Genomic DNA, 12,628 nt, shown 5'->3' on the forward strand with positions numbered 1-12,628 from the left:
AGTAAAGGCATGTTGAGGTATTTGTTAAAATATAAAAACTAAACACTTAAACTAAAATATAGAACGTACAGGAATATTTATCTTATTATATATTTTCTAAAAAGTTCAATAAAAGCACCACGTTTCAATTTGTTAATTGAGTTATTGCTCTATAAAAAAAGTGTTTTCCCGGAAAGGCAACAGCTTAACCTGACGTCCTGACCCATTAACTCCCACAGAGTAAAATGTTGTACGAGACTTCGAACAACCAAGCACCACGTGAGATCTTTATTTCAGAAATTGTGAAGAAATATCTTGGTGAAGAATAACTTCAAACATTTTCATTTTGATAAGCATATAATATTTACATATTTTATACTTAATTATATTTTTAGTAGTTATTTTTATTTGTTATTTTTAATTAATTCAATTATTTTATTAAATCGAGAAATAATTGGAGCTCAAATCTTAAAAAAAGAAAAAAAATCATTTTTACTCTTGAGATTTAAAGTAATAACTCATTTATTTAAACAATAATACATTTGTCCTTACTTTTTAAATGATAACTCAAGATACCCTTTCGTGAACATACAATTAGTTTACTATATAACTCATTGAGGGTAAAATAAAATTTTCAATAAAACAAATGTAAATTGTTTTTAAAAAAAAAATTTCTAGCATAATTTAAATAACTTTGACTTTTTGCATAAATTAAAAAAATCTAAGATAACTTAATAAAACGAAAATAACGCTAAAGAATATGTGGGTGTGTTAGGGATGGCAAAAATCCCCACGGGGATGGGTACCCTCGGGGATTTTCCCCATTCGGGGAGGGTACGGGGATAATTTTATACCCAATTTTTTTTTCGGGGAGGGGACGGGGAAAATTTTTTACCCAACTTTTTATTCGGGGAGGGGACGGGGATGAGGTGGAATCCCCATCCCCTACCCATTTCCCCATTTTAATTTTTAATTTTATTTTTATTTTTAAAATTACTAATAAATAAATAACAAAATTATAAATATTGTTAAAAATAATAAATATCAAAATAGTTGTATGTTGGGAAAGTGGTCACCCTTTGCCGGGAATTAGTTGAAGAGTATTAATTGAAGTTTTCACCAACTGTTTATTGCTTTGATTATACTGGTAGTAGTTCTTCTACTAGATCTACAGGGGATTCTTATAAGAAAGCAACCAAATGGATGACAGGTTTTAATGATTATGTAAACAATGGAGATTGTGCAGTTGTTGCAGATGAATTAGATTCATATTTGGATGAGAAAGTTATATCTCGGATGGAAGATTTTAATATTTTGAGTTGGTGGAAGACAAATGCTAATAGGTATCCTACATTAGCTCGAATTGCTAGAGATATTTTGGCAATTCCAATTACAACAGTTGCTTCTGAATCAGCTTTTAACACTAGTGGTAGAGTTGTGAGCTCATGCCATAACAAACTTCATCCAAGCACATTGGAGGCCTTAATGTGCTGTCAAAGTTGGTTACGAGCTTACAATAGCGGTATGAGTTTATTTTAATATGATTAATTTAAAATCGAAAATAAAAAATGTATTAGACTATTAATTATTCGGGGACCGGGGACCCTCGGGGATCCCCTGTTATTATTCGGGGAGGGGATGAGGATTCTCTCAAGCAATTTTGACGGGGACGGGGAGGGGACGGGGACATATGCAAAACATCGGGGATGGGTATGGGGAGATTGGTCCCCTCCCCTCCCCTCCCCATTGCCATCCCTAGGGTGTGTGTATGTAAGTATAAACAAACATATCTGTGTGTATTGGCGGACCGACTAGTTCAATTAGGTGGGTTTGATTCAAACAATTTAATTCAATTGAGGGGATTTTTTTAACTGTTCACTTAACTGAGAATTATTTTTTTAATTTTTAAAAATTAATAATAAATTAGAAGAAATATACATAAATATTTAGATTTTATTCTTTCTTTTTAATTTTAAAAAGTATAATAATAAATCAAAGGAAATATGCATAAATATCTTTTAAAAGATAAATTTTATGGTTGTACAGAGTTGAACCAAGATGTCTTAAATCATAAAATAGAATACTTACCGCTAAACCATAAACATTTTGTTGAATTTGGATATAGCCAAATTCGTTTTATTGTCTTTCTCATAAGGGTCTTGACTCTTGACGTTTATTTAAAGGAAAATTAGTGGCCCGGAAGGGTTAAGGCTCCTTTATATTTTAGTTGGATCTACCTTTTGTGCGTGTTCATTAAATATTTTTAATGAAGTCAGCTAAATTTTTTTATAAATGTATATATAATAATAATAATAATTTTCTAATTAGGGATAAGATAAAAGATGAAAAAAAATACACGTTATAATGTAGTGTATTTTATTATGTAGTCTATTAAATCTATATTTTTATGTCTTCAGTATATATTCTTTAAGTAAATGAAGAAGTTTATGTTTATTTTTAGTAAAACAACAATATTAATTGATTGTTTATTTATTTATTTTGACCATATTAAAGTCAGGAATAAGGTAAAAGAAAAACACTGCAGTGGCTTGTGAAATCTATGTTCTTTTTTTTTTTTTAAATTTTGTCCCAAGTATATTTTATACATTATTTAGGGTTTTTATTATTTATTCATTAAGTTATCCTTAAATTTTAAATTTCAGTAGAAAGTTAGATGTTATTTAATTATGTTTGAGAGTTTTATTTTAAAATGATTGTATCTCCTTAATTGAAAATTCTTTTTTTTTCTCAATAAATTATGTAAACAAAGGACAAATTAATGGATGAATGTTTTGGGCTATTGTTTAAAAAGTAGAGAAAAAATGAGTTATTAGTTAAATTGTAAGAATGAAATAGACTATTACATCAAACCCTAAGAGTGAAAAAAAACTTTTCCCTAAAAAAAGAGCCTAATTAAAGAATAACAATTGAAAATAAATTAAGAATTAATGGAAGCCATAACTTAATTAACTAGGGTGCATTTTTCCTTTTGGCTCTGCCAATACTTTTTGTTATCCTCAAAAATCGAAAGAGACACTATTATATTATTTATTATGCTTGTATTAGTCCTTTTTCCATTCTTTATTGGATGAAGATAAATGTCATTTGTATTAGAAAGGATAATTTAATTTATTCAACTTATGTAAGTCCGTGGTTTATTAAGTAGTGGTGGCACTGAATTTAAAAAGGAAGTTAATTGATTCCTTTAGCTTATTAGAGTCGGCTAAGAAATCGAATTTAACATGGATTTGGCTACATGTTTTCTTTGATAATTATGGTTTTGGTTAAAAACTCGTTTAGTCCTTATTAGAGATTAATGTCTATTTATTCTTTATATTTTTTAAAATATCTCAAAACATTTATGTTATTAAACTATTAACATCTCTACCGTTACTTTTTGTTTTTTGTTTTTTTTGTTTTACTTGCTTCTCCCTTACAATAATGTTTTTTTTTTCTTTAGACGGTAATAAAAAAATAAATTATCAAATTAACCCCAAACAAAAAATAATAAAAAGAACATATATTAATTTTTGTAAAAGCTCGGATATGTCCAAAAAAATAATATTGTAAAAAAATTTAAATTACCAATTTTTTGAAAAATAATAAAAAATAATATATTAACTCCTAAAAAAGAGTATTCCACAAAAATTAATATATATTCTTTTTGTTTCTATTTATATTTTGGGGTTAAATTGATAATTTAATTTCTTTTTCTTTTCATTCATGTCCAAAAAGCAAACATTGTTGTAAGAGAGTAATATTGTAAAAGCAAGCAATAAAAAATAAAAACATAATGGTGGAAGTGTCAATAATTTAGTGGCGGTGATATTTTGAAGCATTTTTTAAAATACAGGAATTAAACAGACATTATCCCTAAATTTATAGGGAGTAAACAAGCTTTTATCCTTATGGTTTTTGTTTCAAATGTTGATTTAGTAATTATCTTTTCATCTTTAATATCATATATTCTTGGTAATTAAGAGATTATTTGATTAAATTAATCTTGATGAAATAACGATTATGTGATTTTCTTTGACTACTTCAATAAATTGGATACCTAGAATGTCTAGAAAACTTTATTAATTCTTTATTTTTTAATAGGATACGTATAATGCTTAGAAATCCTACCTTAAAATGAAAAACAACCTATATTAGATTTAATTACTTGAGCTTAATTTTTATATTTATGAGGTGACATAAATTGATTTCGAGCTGTCACTCTAAAATTGAGATTAGTAATAATTAGATAATTACTAATTGAATAGTGATGAATCATGAAACCCTGGCAACCTTTATTTTATTAAATTCTCAATTATTTTTAATTATTTTCTTAGTTTAAATAGTTTTTTGTCCTAAAATTCAATTTGCTCAATGAAGCTAGGATTAACAGTGAATTACATTTGGCTAGGATTAATAGTGAATTACATTTAAATTAGACTTTCCAATTTATAACAATTCATGTGGGTTCGATCTTGTTATCATTACTCTATTTCCATGATTTGTAAGTATATTAAAATTTTACACAAAACATCTCTTTGCATTGATAGTTGTATACATATACATATATGGAAATCGTCCTTAGGGGTGGACTCAACCCTTTACAATATTAGCTATAAAGGGTGAATAAATTGTGGACGTTAGCACCCAAGAAAAATTATATATACATGTGTCTTGTATGTCTCTATCTACAATTGCCATATTCATGAGCAAACTAGAGGTTGTCAAGGATAATTTCAATGTGTTGATATGAGAATAGTGTCTCTTTTTAGTTTCTAGGATAAAAGCTCGTTTAACTCTTATATTTTGAGGTTATTATTTGTTTAGTCCCTGTATTTTTTTAAAATATCTCAAAATATCTCACTGTTAAATTATTTGTTTCTTTCGGCTTGCTTTCACAATATTACCCTCTTATAATAATATTTAGTTTTGTGAACATTAATAAAAAAATATATAATTAAGTTACCTATTTAATCCCAAAACAGTAGAAACAAAGTAGAAATAATTAAGTTACCTATTTAACTCTCAATGGGTTGGATTTACAAACATTTTGGTTAAGGGTAAAGAACCCGATATGTTAATTATAAAATTGTCCATCTCATTATGAATTAAAATAATACAATTAAGGTTATATTTGTTTATAATATATTATTATATAGAGTTTAACATAATTAGACATATTAATATAATATTTAATCACATAATAAAAGAATATATCAAAATTTTTCGTTAATATTTAACATTAGTCACATATTAATCTGGTAAAACATAAAATGGTTAGAATAACTATATTAGTCCACAATATATTAAAAATAAATACAATATAAAAAACTTAAAATTGAAAAAGATTTAGCAGCAACGATTGCAAATTACTTAACAAATATCATCACCATTAACTCCATTGACCAAAATGTGCAATTGTACCTTTGGGGGAATGTCATCAAACAGTTGTCTTACTCAAAGTTTAAAAAGGTAAATGCTATGTGATCATGATCAAATAAATGGTCAAAACAAAGACTTTAACCTTGAAGAAAAATAAAATTTAACTGTTTTATTAATAAAAATTTCTTCTAAGTTACAGTGTTTAAAATGCAAAATCTAGAAGTTTCAAACTAAGTGGATTGAAGGGTTTGATATGGACTAAGATAATTGATTTTGAAAGTTTATGTAGTTTTAATGATACTTTCATAAAGAAAATATGATATTTGGTCCAAAATTCTGTTAGACTAAATATACCAAAATTTTTTTGTTGGGCGATGGCCTATTTCCCAGCTGTACTGACCAAAATGTGTAATTTTTCCTTTCGAGGAATATCATCAAACATTTTTCCTGCTCAAAATTTAGAAAGGTAAATGTTATGAGATAATGATCAAATAAATGTCAGAACACAGACTTCAACCTTCAAGAAAAAATGAAATGAGTTTTGATATTTGTCCCGGATCAAACCCCGAAACTAAAGAAAACGGAGTCGTTTTGTTTTGTTTTTTTTTTTTTTTTTGTTTCTCCAAAACGTTGCCGTTTCACTTACCATTTCCAATACCCAGAAGAAGATACCAAGTACGACTTGATGTCACCCCCGATACTATTGCAGCAAACTTGGCTCCTTCTGCGTTACCAGCTCCAAGCTCGTTTGCAACTCTCACTCTGCAGTACATATTTCATACATAACAAACACTGGCCGATCTATATATCTCTCAGACACATGCAAATAATTGATAGCCAAGCCTTTGATGGCAATAGTGATTTGCTATTAATCTCTTGTGACTGAAACTTATTTGAGATCTGAGAGATATTATAGCCAGGCATTTGATTTAGGAAAAACGAATTGAAAAAAAAATTATAAAAGGGCAGCGAGAGTGTTACCCAGTTGAAGCAAAGAATGGAGAGGAATCATCATTTCCCAGCCAATTAATTTAACTAATAAGCATTTGAAGAAACGAAGAAATGAAGAAACGAAAAAATGAAGAAATAAAGAGATTTACGGTGAAACGAATCGCGAATGACTTGCTCTTCTATCTATCTCATTCCTAGGTGAAACAATTCTATCTGTCTCGTTCCCGGGTGAAATGAAGAAACAAAGAGGAAGAGATTTACGGTGCAACTCTTCATTTTGCAAATGGTAAGTGAAACGACAACATTTTGGAGAAGCAAAAAAGAAAAAAAAAAACAAAACAAAACGACGCCGTTTTGTTTAGTTTCAGGGTTTAACTCGGGGCAAACATCATTTTCCAAATGAAATTTACGTGTTTTATAATAAAAATTTCTTCTAGGTTATATGGTTTAAAATTTAAAATATGAAGAGTTTAAAACCAAGTGGATTGAAAGGTTTGATAAGAACTAAAATAATTGATCTTGAAAGTTTACTTAGTTGTAATGATATTTCATAAAGAAAACTGATATTTCGCATGTTTTTTTTTTTTTAAAAAAAGGAATACACCAAATGTTTTCTTGCTTGGGCAATGCCCAGCTTCATTAACCAAAATGTGTAATTTTGCCTTTCAAGGAATATCATCGAATAGTTTTCATACTCAAAGTTTAGAAAGGTAAATGTTATGAGATCATGATCAAATAAAGGGTCAAAACATAGACTTTAACCTTGAAGAAAAATGAAATTTAAGTGTTTTATTAATAAAAAATTCTTATATGATTTAATATGCAAAATCTGAAAAGCTTCAAATGAAATGGATTGAAGGGTTTGAATGATATGGACCAAAATAATTGATATTGAAAGTTTATTTAGTTTAATAATATTTTTATAAAGAAAAAATGATATTGGGTCCGAAAATTCGTTAAACCAAATATATCAAACTTTTATTTGTATGGATGATGGTCCATCTCCGAACCTGGACGATGGCATCGACCAAAGAGAGTTGGTGGGTGATGGACCACCTCTCGATTTTGGTTTGATTTTAATAGAAAACGTTATTTTCGGTATGAAGTTTAGGGCTAAATATCAATGTTGTTTCATAAATTACGCACGGTTAGTTATAAATAAATAAATATAATCTGCAAATAATTAAAAAATGTAAGATTGACTGGGTGGTTAGACACTCGTTTCGTTAAATCTGCGGATTGAGTCAAGGTAGTTTTAGATGTATTATTATTAGGATAATGTTCGGAATTCCAACAATACAGTCCCAATTATTATATTTTATCGGTTTATTGGATAGTTAACTTTATAACTGATAAAATTATTATCCTAATATCTAATAGATGATGCCACGTAATGACATAAATTGAGACTAAAGGTAGTACTTTATTGCTGGAATTCTTAGCATTACTCTTATTATTGTTCCTAATTAATTTTTAGAGCAAAGCCACATTTCACCATGTCGGCAGCACGTCATCATTAACTGACCACCTCAGCAACACATCAGAGTACCATGCCATATTGGCATCCACTGCATCAACGCGACATCATGCATCTGTCAATCCAACCGTCCATCAAGTCTTGATCTGGGTCCTGCTCGGCCCATTGAGGATGTGCCATTACATTGTGCTTACGATTGAAAATTAAAATAAACTACAAATTCATATTGACTAAACTCACACATGAATTCTTTACAATTAAACACTTTCAGATAAAATCTTTTACACCCACAGACGGAATATATTCCAAAGAAAAGAGTTCGTTTACGAATACGACACCCTCTTTTGATTACAAGTTTTGAGATTTAAATAAAGGTGGAGATTATGATGGTGCTGGAGAAAGAAGAGGTGATGGGTAAGTATTAATTTGCCTAATTCAACCATTATCACCAAGAGACCACAGAAAAATTGCATTTTGATTGTATCCTCCATAGCCACAGCTTAACAGTGTTGCATCCAATTGAAGATATGATTTATCAGATAACAATTTCAGCAAAATTAAAATTCATATTTGCCACCCCACTTCATTGTCTTAACGATTCTCTCTCTCTCTCTCAATTGATCGTTAACTGTTGGTCAAATATAATTTCATTGAAAATTAATTGTTAGAATTTATTCATATGAATTACAGGGAACAAATGATTTGATGCAAGGGGAGAGCTATAATTTATGGCTTACGAGGTTTATTAAGAAAAATCAAGATATATGGAGAAATCTATTCTAAAGGGTAATTGCAGTGTTATTAGATTTAGGATAATTACTGCGTTAAATAGGATATTTTTACCATAGGATGTCCAAAATATGTGCCCAGCCTGAGCCCAGACGACGCAGGGTTTGCATTACCCGGTCCGGCTCAAAACTTAGATTTTATAAAAAAAATTATTATAAAATGTATATTATTTTAGTTATTTGTATTTATTTAGCCCAATTATCACATATATTTAAAATTTTAAATATTTAAAGTTCATATTTTTTAGTCTAATTTCATTAAAAAAATTTAAAATCATAAAATTATAAAATAAATTAAAAATATACATGTATATATTATAAAATATAAAATATGAGTTTTTTAAGTGCGTATAAAAAAAAAATGGTGTAGTGCTGGGCTTTTTTAGGCCTAGTCCAGATGTTCAAAAATATGCTTAGCTGGATCAGGGTACTCGAGATCGGCCCAAGTTTTTGCCATCTATAATCTTTGGAGAATGGGTTTTTATAAGTACTTTTTTAGAGGTGTCAAATGCTCAACTCTGCAATAAAATCTTAAAGGAAAATGCTACTTACCCCGAGTCAAATCCCGGGTCAAACCCCGAAATTAACAAACGACGTCGTTTCATCTGTTTTTTTTTTTTCTTTCATTCTCCCTAAAACGACGTCGTTTTTTGATATACTCATATATATTGTGGGGATCTTTTAACCTTGTTGTCGTAACTTCTGTTCTTGCAAATACAGGATTAACAGGGTTGGTCTCTTTGAATGTTTCAAATTCCCAGATAACAAGTGCAGGATTACGTCACCTGAAGCCACTGAAGAATTTAAGATCACTGACTTTGGAGTCATGTAAGGTGACTGCTAATGACATTAAGAGACTTCAATCAAGGGACCTCCCCAATCTGGTAAGCTTCCGCCATGAGTAGTTCTGGAGGTTGAATATGATGTCCTGTAAATAGCTATGTTGGCATGGAAGAGCTCCTACTTATATGCCTAAGAAGACATTTGACGAACTGTACAACCCCAAATCGATTTAGCTTGGTTAATGCAGCCCCAAATTGCTTTCTCTTCCTTTTCGTCTCACAGCCATTCTCCTTTTATTTCTCAACCATCGACACCACCAACACCGATAGCCATCACACTTTTAAACCCAAGGGCGAAGATCAGACCCCCACCAAAGCCCAGTTTTATGCATAACTGGCAGAGGATGCGCACCCAAAATTGGAGTCCTACTTTGGAGAAAAGCCAAACGAAATACGATCCAATTTAAAGTGTTTCACAAAGCCAATAAAAAAGCAAAACCAGAGTGACGAACAGTAGAGAAATTCTCAAACCCATGGAACCAAAACAACGTAAGATCAAAAAAACTAGCAGGCTACTCACTAAATAGATACAAATAGGTGCAAATTCTAACATCACCACAGCCCACTTTATTCTCTCACTCCTTGCTTGCTCACGGAGCGGCATACCGGAGAAAAAATGAAGAAGAAAAAAAACGATCAATCTCATCTCATAGTGCCAGGATGAAGAAAGGAAATAAGAGGTAATCTTTTTCTAACTAAACGGCGTCGTTTTAGATAGAATGAAAACAAAAAAAAAAAGAGAAAACGGCGTCGTTTCACTTAGTTTCGGGGTTTGACCCGGGGTAAATAGCAGGACTCAATCTTAAATTGTCTTTTTAGTTAAGAGTTAGACTATTGACATCCTGTGAAATTGTCCAGAAACCCCTTTTTTTTATTTGTGTGTGTGTGTGTGTATACAATAACATCCCTCGACAATCCTTTTAAAAGCCTATTTCAAGTTTCAATTATACTAAATTTATTGCCTCAAAAAAAAACACATTTAATTTGTGAGTCTCTCAATTTCCATTTATCTTCTCACTTCTATGCAAACAATTTCTATAGATGATAAACAATTAATCAGGTAAAAAAAAAAATATGGACCAGATAAAAAGAAAGCCCCAAGATTAAAACAGTTTATTTATTTATTTATTAGAAAGTAAGCCTTTCCATTAAAAACTCGAAATCATATACAACACATCAGTTAAGCTAAAAAAGTAAAACTAGTTAATCTGGGAAAAAAAATAAATAAATAACGAGGTTTTGCCAAATTTATCTGATGATAAATGCAAATTTAAGAAGCCAAGGGAGCATCAGTATGTGCAGGATGCCAGGCTAAAGCTGAGTGGCTTAAACTTGAGTTTTCTTGGGTAGAAAGTCTCTTCTCATACAGCAAAAATTGAAATATTCCAAATTGTTCCATAATTTGCTTGGCTGGATTTTACTCATAAGCAATAGATTGTGTAATTAATGAAGAAAATAAAAATATAGAGAATTTGATTAAGAAAAAAATTTGATAATGCCAGTAATGAGAGAAAATAAAACGAGAAAATATAGATGCAAGGGATATATTATATTAATCGTATTTAGTCTTAATTGTAATTATAATAAAAAGTGGGGTTTTTAGTTTAGAGGGATCACAATCATTCAACTCTTTTAATTATCTATATTGCAGCTGTCCATTGAGTGATAAAATCCCTCGTCATCGATCAAATAATAAAATTAAAAAAAAATCCTCCTCCTTCTAAACTTCATCACTTCATCCAGACCAGGTTATTTAGCTTTGATTTTATTATGAGGAATAACTTTTTCAACATTTTTTATGAAAAATAATTAATAAATTAAAATATTTATGATTTTAAATGTTTTCTATTTTTTAATAATTCCTTAGTTGAGTTTATTAGTACCACATTACCTCATTTTTTATATGGAAGATGCGAGTGATCCGGAAGGTGTGTGAGTTTATATTTATAATATTTTCTTTTATTTTGATTTTTTGGGCTCAATTTTGATTTTCACACGCTTTCAAATAGTTATTAGGCTGTGCTTTAGATTCCACGATATATATTTGTATTGTATTTTCTAATGTATTACCCCAAAAAAAGGGTCTATTGCACTAACATACATATGATGCCTTTATATATATATTTTGCACATAGGGGCTCCTCAAAGAGAGATAAGGCAAAACAAAACGGGAATAAGCCAACTCATACATATCATGAAGAAGAAAATGATTGATAGAGGCCGGAGGGGAACTAAAAATCTGTAGACCCACAGGAAGAGAGTGTGCATATTTAGTAAGAGCATCAACAGCAAAATTCGCTTCACAAAAGATATGCTTGATGTCAACACTCCATTCACGCTTCAAGACCTCCTGAATAGAAAAGATGAGTTGATAATACTCATTAATGGGTATAGAGGAGCTAGCAATCAATTAGGTTACGCATAAACTATCCACTTCCACCAATAGCCATCTAATTCCAACCTCCCAAGCAATCATTAAACCTTGATACAATCCCCAAAATTCAGCAATTATAAATATGAATAATATTAATTTAAAATTAATGATAATAATAATAAATATTAATACAATTTAAATATATGAATATAATATAAAAGATTAATAGAATAGATTATATAATTTAAATTAATCACAAAAAAATTAATATAGTACAATATAGCACCAAATATTGCACAGCATTGTTATAATACAGTGTTAATGCAATATAGCATAATACAATACACCAACATTAAAATAATACAAAACAACATAATACAATACAATGTGTCAAATATACCCTAAATGGATTGGACACTCTTTAATTGACTTATTATGTAAACCAATTAACTAAAGGATTCGACCAATAAAAATATGCTAAAAGGGTAAAAATAAAATAGTATGGAGCGACGGAGGTGCTTATATTTTTTGATTTCACATATTATCATATTATAATATTGGACGTTGAATGAAGCACTTAAATCAAAGGATTTGAATTCAATGCTTAACTAAGCTTTTACTAGCCTTTGTAAGATATTGCAACATGTGGTATTTATGATTTTTAATGGTTAAGATTTATTTTTTTTCCTTTTTCTCTCCTTATTTTAACCGATTATCTTTCAATTGCCTTATAAAAACAATATCTTCTTCTTGTTGCGTTATTACCTTCTTCTTTTAAATTCTACAACATTTTTTTAATTTCATGAGCATATGAAACTAGTAAACCTTAGTTTTTTTT

This window comes from Citrus sinensis, chromosome 6 (assembly GCF_022201045.2).
Source record: "Citrus sinensis cultivar Valencia sweet orange chromosome 6, DVS_A1.0, whole genome shotgun sequence".
NCBI classification, from domain to species: Eukaryota; Viridiplantae; Streptophyta; class Magnoliopsida; order Sapindales; family Rutaceae; genus Citrus; species Citrus sinensis.